This window comes from Rhinopithecus roxellana, chromosome 5, assembly GCF_007565055.1.
Source record: "Rhinopithecus roxellana isolate Shanxi Qingling chromosome 5, ASM756505v1, whole genome shotgun sequence".
NCBI classification, from domain to species: Eukaryota; Metazoa; Chordata; class Mammalia; order Primates; family Cercopithecidae; genus Rhinopithecus; species Rhinopithecus roxellana.
In genome coordinates this window covers 76134377-76144200 of record NC_044553.1, presented here as the reverse complement: position 1 = coordinate 76144200, position 9824 = coordinate 76134377, and positions in this window count along the sequence as shown.

The following is a 9824-nucleotide window of genomic DNA, read 5'->3' as shown; positions in this document are numbered from 1 at the left end:
GTGATCAGTTTGTTAACACAGTTTTCTGGAAAACTGCAATTTGGTATTTCGTAGCGCAATGAACCTTACGGTGGCAAAGGAAATATCCACAGATGAAAACTAGTAAGAATCTTTCTTAGAAACTTCTTGGTGATGTGTGAATTTATCTCACAGAGTTACACTTATGTTTCGTGGAGCAGTCCATTAACACTGTCTTTGAGGAAGCTGAGAAGGGCTTCCTTGGATCGCATTGAGGCCTACGCTGATAAAGGAAATTTCATCCGTTCAAAACGTGAAAGAAGCTTTCTGAGAAACTTCTTTCTCAACTGAGAATTCATCTCACAGAGTTACAACCCATTCCTCCAGAAGCAGTTTGCTCACACTGTTTTCGTGGAACCTGGAAAGTGATATTTGGTAGCCCATAGGGGCCCATGGTGAAAAAGGAAATGTCCTCACATAATAACTACAGAGAGACTTTCTGAGAGATTGCTTTCTGATGTGTGACTTCATCACACAGAGTTCCACCCTTCCCTTCTTGGAACAGTTTGATAACACTGTTCTCGTGGATTCTGCAAAGGTATATTTGGGAGCTCATTGAGGGCTAGGGTGAAAAAGGAATTATCCTCACATAACAACTAAAGAGAAGCTTTCTGAGAAACTGCATTGCCAAGTGTGAATGCAACTCACAGAGTTACACGTTTCTCTTCAGTGATCAGTTTGTTAACACAGTTTTCTGGAAATCTGCAATTTGGTATTTCATAGCGCAATGAACCTTACGGTGACAAAGGAAATATCCACAGATGAAAACTAGAAAGAAGCTTTCTTAGAAACTTCTTGGTGATGTGTGAATTCATCTCACAGAGTTACACTTATGTTTCGTGGAGCAGTCCATTAACACTGTCTTTGAGGAAGCTGAGAAAGGCTTCCTTGGATCGCATTGAGGCCTACACTGATAAAGGAAATTTCATCCGTTCAAAACGTGAAAGAAGCATTCTGAGAAACTTCTTTCTCATCTGTGAATTCATCTCACAGAGATACAACCTATGCCTCCAGAAGCAGTTTGCTAACACTGTTTTCGTGGAATCTGGAAAGTGATATTTGGTAGCCCATAGGGGCCCATGGTGAAAAAGGAAATATCCTCACATAATAACTACAGAGAGAACTTTCTGAGAGATTGCTTTCTGATGTGTGACTTCATTCCACAGAGTTCCACCCGTCCCTTCTTGGAACAGTTTGCTAACACTGTTCTCGTGGATTCTGCAAAGGTATATTTGGGAGCTCATTGAGGGCTAGGGTGCAAAAGGAATTATCCTCACATAGCAACTAAAGAGAAGCTTTCTGAGAAACTGCATTGCCATGTGTGAATGCAACTCAGAGAGTTACACGTTTCTCTTCAGTGATCAGTTTGTTAACACAGTTTTCTGGAAAACTGCAATTTGGTATTTCGTAGCGCAATGAACCTTACGGTGGCAAAGGAAATATCCACAGATGAAAACTGGAAAGAAGCTTTCTTAGAAACTTCTTGGTGATGTGTGAATTCATCTCACAGAGTTACACTTATGTTTCGTGGAGCAGTCCATTAACACTGTCTTTGAGGCAGCTGAGAAGGGCTTCCTTGGATCGCATTGAGGCCTATGCTGATAAAGGAAATTTCATCCGTTCAAAACCTGAAAGAAGCTTTCTGACAAACTTCTTTCTGATCTGTGAATTCATCTCACAGAGGTACAACCTATGCCTCAAGAAACAGTTTGCTAACACTCTTTTCGTGGAACCTGGAAAGTGATATTTGGTAGCCCTTAGGGCCCATGGTGAAAATGGAAATGTCCTCACATAATAACTACAGAGAAACTTTCTGAGAGATTGCTTTCTGATGTGTGACTTCATCACACAGAGTTCCACCCTCCTTGGAACAGTTTGCTAACACTGTTCTCGTGGCTTCTGCAAAGGTATATTTGGGAGCTCATTGAGGGCTAGGGTGAAAAAGGAATTATCCTCACATAACAACTAAAGAGAATCTTTCTGAGAAACTGCATTGCCATGTGTGAATGCAACTCACAGAGTTACACGCTTTCTCTTCAGTGATCAGTTTGTTAACACAGTTTTCTGGACATCTGCAATTTGGTATTTCATAGCGCAATGAACCTGACGGTGACAAAGGAAATATCCCACAGATGAAAACTAGAAAGAAGCTTTCTCAGAAACTTCTTGGTGATGTGTGAATTCATCTCACAGAGTTACACTTATGTTTCGTGGAGAAGTCATTAACACTGTCTTTGAGGAAGCTGAGAAGGGCTTCCTTGGATCGCATTGAGGCCTACGCTGATAAAGGAAATTTCATCCGTTCAAAACGTGAAAGAAGCTTTCTGAGAAACTTCTTTCTGATCTGTGAATTCATCTCACAGAGTTACAACCTATGCCTCAAGAAGCAGTTTGCTAACACTCTTTTCGTGGAATCTGGAAAGTGATATTTGGTAGCCCATAGGGGCCCATGGTGAAAAAGGAAATGTCCTCACATAATAACTACAGAGAAACTTTCTGAGAGATTGCTTTCTGATGTGTGACTTCATCACACAGAGTTCCACCCTTCCCTTCTTGGAACAGTTTGCTAACACTGTTCTCGTGGATTCTGCAAAGGTATATTTGGGAGCTCACTGAGGGCTAGGGTGAAAAAGGAATTATCCTCACATGACAACTAAAGAGAAGCTTTCTGAGAAACTGCATTGCCATGTGTGAATGCAACTCAGAGAGTTACACGTTTCTCTTCAGTGATCAGTTTGTTAACACAGTTTTCTGGAAAACTGCAATTTGGTATTTCGTAGCGCAATGAACCTTACGGTGGCAAAGGAAATATCCACAGATGAAAACTGGAAAGAAGCTTTCTTAGAAACTTCTTGGTGATGTGTGAATTCATCTCACAGACTTACACTTATGTTTCGTCTAGCAGTCCATTAACACTGCCTTTGAGGAAGCTGGGAAGGGCTTCCTTGGATCGCATTGAGGCCTACGCTGATAAAGGAAATTTCATCCGTTCAAAACGTGAAAGAAGCTTTCTGAGAAACTTCTTTCTGATCTGTGAATTCATCTCACAGAGTTACAACCTATGCCTCCAGAAGCAGTTTGCTAACACTGTTTTCGTGGAACCGGGAAAGTGATATTTGGTAGCCCTTAGGGGCCCATGGTGAAAAAGGAAATGTCCTCAAATCATAACTACAGAGAAACTTTCTGAGAGATTGCTTTCTGATGTGTGACTTCATCACACAGAGTTCCACGCTTCCCTTCTTGGAACAGTTTGCTAACACTGTTCTCGTGGATTCTGCAAAGGTATATTTGGGAGCTCATTGAGGGCTAGGGTGAAAAAGGAATTATCCTCACATAACAACTAAAGAGAAGCTTTCTGAGAAACTGCATTGCCAGGTGTGAATGCAACTCACAGAGTTACACGTTTCTCTTCAGTGATCAGTTTGTTAACAAAGTTTTCTGGAAATCTGCAATTTGGTATTTCATAGCGGAATGAACCTTACGGTGACAAAGGAAATATCCACAGATGAAAACTAGAAAGAAGCTTTCTTAGAAACTTCTTGGTGATGTGTGAATTCATCTCACAGACTTACACTTATGTTTCGTCTAGCAGTCCATTAACACTGCCTTTGAGGAAGCTGAGAAGGGCTTCCTTGGATCGCATTGAGGCCTACGCTGATAAAGGAAATTTCATCCGTTCAAAACGTGAAAGAAGCTTTCTGAGAAACTTCTTTCTGATCTGTGAATTCATCTCACAGAGTTAGAACCTATGCCTCCAGAAGCAGTTTGCTAACACTCTTTTCGTGGAATCTGGAAAGTGCTATTTGGTAGCCCATAGGGGCCCATGGTGAAAAAGGAAATGTCCTCACATCATAACTACAGAGAAACTTTCTGAGAGATTGCTTTCTGATGTGTGACTTCATCACACAGAGTTCCACCCTTCCCTTCTTGGAACAGTTTGCTAACACTGTTCTCGTGGATTCTGCAAAGGTATATTTGGGAGCTCATTGAGGGCTAGGGTGAAAAAGGAATTATCCTCACATAACAACTAAAGAGAAGCTTTCTGAGAAACTGCATTGCCATGTGTGAATGCAACTCACAGAGTTACACGTTTCTCTTCAGTGATCAGTTTGTTAACACAGTTTTCTGGAAATCTGCAATTTGGTATTTCATAGCGCAATGAACCTTACGGTGACAAAGGAAATATCCACAGATGAAAACTAGAACGAAGCTTTCTTAGAAACTTCTTGGTGATGTGTGAATTCATCTCACAGAGTTACACTTATGTTTCGTGGAGCAGTCCATTAACACTGTCTTTGAGGAAGCTGAGAAGGGCTTCCTTGGATCGCATTGAGGCATACGCTGATAAAGGAAATTTCATCCGTTCAAAACGTGAAAGAAGCTTTCTGAGAAACTTCTTTCTGATCTGTGAATTCATCTCACAGAGTTACAACCTATGCCTCCAGAAGCAGTTTGCTAACACTGTTTTCGTGGAACCTGGAAAGTGATATTTGGTAGCCCTTAGGGGCCCATGGTGAAAAAGGAAATGTCCTCACATCATAACTACAGAGAAACTTTCTGAGAGATTGCTTTCTGATGTGTGACTTCATCACACAGAGTTCCACGCTTACCTTCTTGGAACAGTTTGCTAACACTGTTCTCGTGGATTCTGCAAAGGTATATTTGGGAGCTCATTGAGGGCTAGGGTGAAAAAGGAATTATCCTCACATAACAACTAAAGAGAAGCTTTCTGAGAAACTGCATTGCCATGTGTGAATGCAACTCACAGAGTTACACGTTTCTCTTCAGTGATCAGTTTGTTAACACAGTTTTCTGGAAATCTGCAATTTGGTATTTCATAGCGCAATGAACCTTACGGTGACAAAGGAAATATCCACAGATGAAAACTAGAAAGAAGCTTTCTTAGAAACTTCTTGGTGATGTGTGAATTCATCTCACAGAGTTACACTTATGTTTCGTGGAGCAGTCCATTAACACTGTCTTTGAGGAAGCTGAGAAGGGCTTCCTTGGATCGCATTGAGGCCTACGCTGATAAAGGAAATTTCATCCGTTCAAAACGTGAAAGAAGCTTTCTGAGAAACTTCTTTCTGATCTGTGAATTCATCTCACAGAGTTACAACCTATGCCTCAAGAAGCAGTTTGCTAACACTCTTTTCGTGGAATCTGGAAAGTGATATTTGGTAGCCCACTAGGGGCCCATGGTGAAAAAGGAAATGTCCTCACATAATAACTACAGAGAAACTTTCTGAGAGATTGCTTTCTGATGTGTGACTTCATCACACAGAGTTCCACCCTTCCCTTCTTGGAACAGTTTGCTAACACTGTTCTCGTGGATTCTGCAAAGGTATATTTGGGAGCTCATTGAGGGCTAGGGTGAAAAAGGAATTATCCTCACATAACAACTAAAGAGAAGCTTTCTGAGAAACTGCATTGCCATGTGTGAATGCAACTCACAGAGTTACACGTTTCTCTTCAGTGATCAGTTTGTTAACACAGTTTTCTGGAAATCTGCAATTTGGTATTTCATAGCGCAATGAACCTGACGGTGACAAAGGAAATATCCACAGATGAAAACTAGAAAGAAGCTTTCTTAGAAACTTCTTGGTGATGTGTGAATTCATCTCACAGAGTTACACTTATGTTTCGTGGAGCAGTCCATTAACACTGTCTTTGAGGAAGCTGAGAAGGGCTTCCTTGGATCGCATTGAGGCCTACGCTGATAAAGGAAATTTCATCCGTTCAAAACGTGAAAGAAGCTTTCTGAGAAACTTCTTTCTGATCTGTGAATTCATCTCACAGAGTTACAACCTATGCCTCAAGAAGCAGTTTGCTAACACTCTTTTCGTGGAATCTGGAAAGTGATATTTGGTAGCCCACTAGGGGCCCATGGTGAAAAAGGAAATGTCCTCACATAATAACTACAGAGAAACTTTCTGAGAGATTGCTTTCTGATGTGTGACTTCATCACACAGAGTTCCACCCTTCCCTTCTTGGAACAGTTTGCTAACACTGTTCTCGTGGATTCTGCAAAGGTATATTTGGGAGCTCATTGAGGGCTAGGGTGAAAAAGGAATTATCCTCACATAACAACTAAAGAGAAGCTTTCTGAGAAACTGCATTGCCATGTGTGAATGCAACTCACAGAGTTACACGTTTCTCTTCAGTGATCAGTTTGTTAACACAGTTTTCTGGAAATCTGCAATTTGGTATTTCATAGCGCAATGAACCTTACGGTGACAAAGGAAATATCCACAGATGAAAACTAGAAAGAAGCTTTCTTAGAAACTTCTTGGTGATGTGTGAATTCATCTCACAGAGTTACACTTATGTTTCGTGGAGCAGTCCATTAACACTGTCTTTGAGGAAGCTGAGAAGGGCTTCCTTGGATCGCATTGAGGCCTACGCTGATAAAGGAAATTTCATCCGTTCAAAACGTGAAAGAAGCTTTCTGAGAAACTTCTTTCTGATCTGTGAATTCATCTCACAGAGTTACAACCTATGCCTCAAGAAGCAGTTTGCTAACACTCTTTTCGTGGAATCTGGAAAGTGATATTTGGTAGCCCATAGGGGCCCATGGTGAAAAAGGAAATGTCCTCACATAATAACTACAGAGAAACTTTCTGAGAGATTGCTTTCTGATGTGTGACTTCATCACACAGAGTTCCACCCTTCCCTTCTTGGAACAGTTTGCTAACACTGTTCTCGTGGATTCTGCAAAGGTATATTTGGGAGCTCATTGAGGGCTAGGGTGAAAAAGGAATTATCCTCACATAACAACTAAAGAGAAGCTTTCTGAGAAACTGCATTGCCAGGTGTGAATGCAACTCACAGAGTTACACGTTTCTCTTCAGTGATCAGTTTGTTAACAAAGTTTTCTGGAAATCTGCAATTTGGTATTTCATAGCGGAATGAACCTTACGGTGACAAAGGAAATATCCACAGATGACAACTAGAACGAAGCTTTCTTAGAAACTTCTTGGTGATGTGTGAATTCATCTCACAGAGTTACACTTATGTTTCATGGAGCAGTCCATTAACACTGTCTTTGAGGAAGCTGAGAAGGGCTTCCTTGGATCGCATTGAGGCCTACGCTGATAAAGGAAATTTCATCCGTTCAAAACGTGAAAGAAGCTTTCTGAGAAACTTCTTTCTGATCTGTGAATTCATCTCACAGAGTTACAACGTATGCCTCAAGAAGCAGTGTGCTAACACTCTTTCGTGGAATCTGGAAAGTGATATTTGGTAGCCCACAGGGGCCCACGGTGAAAAAGGAAATGTCCTCACATAATAACTACAGAGAAACTTTCTGAGAGATTGCTTTCTGATGTGTGACTTCATCACACAGAGTTCCACCCTTCCCTTCTAAGAACAGTTTGCTAACACTGTTCTCGTGGATTCTGCAAAGGTATATTTGGGAGCTCATTGAGGGCTAGGGTGAAAAAGGAATTATCCTCACATAACAACTAAAGAGAAGCTTTCTGTGAAACTGCATTGCCAGGTGTGAATGCAACTCACAGAGTCACACGTTTCTCTTCAGTGATCAGTTTGTTAACAAAGTTTTCTGGAAATCTGCAATTTGGTATTTCATAGCGGAATGAACCTTACGGTGACAAAGGAAATATCCACAGATGACAACTAGAACGAAGCTTTCTTAGAAACTTCTTGGTGATGTGTGAATTCATCTCACAGAGTTACACTTATGTTTCGTGGAGCAGTCCATTAACACTGTCTTTGAGGAAGCTGAGAAGGGCTTCCTTGGATCGCATTGAGGCATACGCTGATAAAGGAAATTTCATCCGTTCAAAACGTAAAAGAAGCATTTTGAGAAACTTCTTTCTGATCTGTGAATTCATCTCACAGAGTTACAACCTATGCCTCAAGAAGCAGTTTGCTAACACTCTTTCGTGGAATCTGGAAAGTGATATTTGGTAGCCCACAGGGGCCCACGGTGAAAAAGGAAATGTCCTCACATAATAACTACAGAGAAACTTTCTGAGAGATTGCTTTCTGATGTGTGACTTCATCCCACAGAGTTCCACCCTTCCCTTCTTGGAACAGTTTGCTAACACTGTTCTCGTGGATTCTGCAAAGGTATATTTGGGAGCTCATTGAGGGCTAGGGTGAAAAAGGAATTATCCTCACATAACAACTAAAGAGAAGCTTTCTGAGAAACTGCATTGCCATGTGTGAATGCAACTCACAGAGTTACACGTTTCTCTTTAGTGATCAGTTTGTTAACACAGTTTTCTGGAAATCTGCAATTTGGTATTTCGTAGCGCAATGAACCTTACGGTGGCAAAGGAAATATCCACAGATGAAAACTGGAAAGAAGCTTTCTTAGAAACTTCTTGGTGATGTGTGAATTCATCTCACAGAGTTACACTTATGTTTCATGGAGCAGTCCATTAACACTGTCTTTGAGGAAGCTGAGAAGGGCTTCCTTGGATCGCATTGAGGCCTACGCTGATAAAGGAAATTTCATCCGTTCAAAACGTGAAAGAAGCTTTCTGAGAAACTTCTTTCTGATCTGTGAATTCATCTCACAGAGTTACAACCTATGCCTCAAGAAGCAGTTTGCTAACACTCTTTTCGTGGAATCTGGAAAGTGATATTTGGTAGCCCTAGGGGCCCATGGTGAAAAAGGAAATGTCCTCACATAATAACTACAGAGAAACTTTCTGAGAGATTGCTTTCTGATGTGTGACTTCATCACACAGAGTTCCACCCTTCCTTCTTGGAACAGTTTGCTAACACTGTTCTCGTGGATTCTGCAAAGGTATATTTGGGAGCTCATTGAGGGCTAGGGTGAAAAAGGAATTATCCTCACATAACAACTAAAGAGAAGCTTTCTGAGAAACTGCATTGCCATGTGTGAATGCAACTCACAGAGTTACACGTTTCTCTTCAGTGATCAGTTTGTTAACATAAGTTTTCTGGAAATCTGCAATTTGGTATTTCATAGCGCAATGAACCTGACGGTGACAAAGGAAATATCCACAGATGAAAACTAGAAAGAAGCTTTCTTAGAAACTTCTTGGTGATGTGTGAATTCATCTCACAGAGTTACACTTATGTTTCGTGGAGCAGTCCATTAACACTGTCTTTGAGGAAGCTGAGAAGGGCTTCCTTGGATCGCATTGAGGCCTACGCTGATAAAGGAAATTTCATCCGTTCAAAACGTGAAAGAAGCTTTCTGAGAAACTTCTTTCTGATCTGTGAATTCATCTCACAGAGTTACAACCTATGCCTCAAGAAGCAGTTTGCTAACACTCTTTTCGTGGAATCTGGAAAGTGATATTTGGTAGCCCCTAGGGGCCCATGGTGAAAAAGGAAATGTCCTCACATAATAACTACAGAGAAACTTTCTGAGAGATTGCTTTCTGATGTGTGACTTCATCACACAGAGTTCCACCCTTCCCTTCTTGGAACAGTTTGCTAACACTGTTCTCGTGGATTCTGCAAAGGTATATTTGGGAGCTCATTGAGGGCTAGGGTGAAAAAGGAATTATCCTCACATAACAACTAAAGAGAAGCTTTCTGAGAAACTGCATTGCCATGTGTGAATGCAACTCACAGAGTTACACGTTTCTCTTCAGTGATCAGTTTGTTAACACAGTTTTCTGGAAATCTGCAATTTGGTATTTCATAGCGCAATGAACCTGACGGTGACAAAGGAAATATCCACAGATGAAAACTAGAAAGAAGCTTTCTTAGAAACTTCTTGGTGATGTGTGAATTCATCTCACAGAGTTACACTTATGTTTCGTGGAGCAGTCCATTAACACTGTCTTTGAGGAAGCTGAGAA